General features: G+C 49.4%; 1 protein-coding gene across 1 annotated transcript in view; it reads left to right on the top strand.

Moving 5' to 3' along the window:
* The window catches only part of LOC104982649 (multidrug resistance-associated protein 4-like), a 350,332-nt gene that overhangs the window by 77,715 nt on the left and 272,291 nt on the right, over positions 1-326 (top strand).

Here is a 326-nt window from a genome sequence, read left to right on the forward strand (position 1 = left end):
CTTAGTCAGTTCAGTCACTCAGTCGTATCGGACTCTTTGCAACTGCATGAATCACAGCACTCCAGGCCTCCCTGTCCAACATCAACTCCCGGACTTCACTCAGACTCACGTCCATCGAGTCAGTGATGCCATCCAACCATCTCATCCTCTGTCGTCCCCTTCTCTTACTGCCCCCAATCCCTCCCACATCAGGGTCTTTTCCAATGAGTCAAATCTTCGCATGAGGTAGACAATATAATGGAGTTTCAGCTTTAGCATCATTCCTTCCAAAGAAATCCCAGGGCTGATCTCCTTTAGAATGGACTGGCTGGATCTCCTTGCAGTCC

This window comes from Bison bison, unplaced genomic scaffold (genome assembly GCF_000754665.1).
Source record: "Bison bison bison isolate TAMUID 2011002044 unplaced genomic scaffold, Bison_UMD1.0 scf7180017864535, whole genome shotgun sequence".
In the NCBI taxonomy this organism is placed as follows: domain Eukaryota; kingdom Metazoa; phylum Chordata; class Mammalia; order Artiodactyla; family Bovidae; genus Bison; species Bison bison.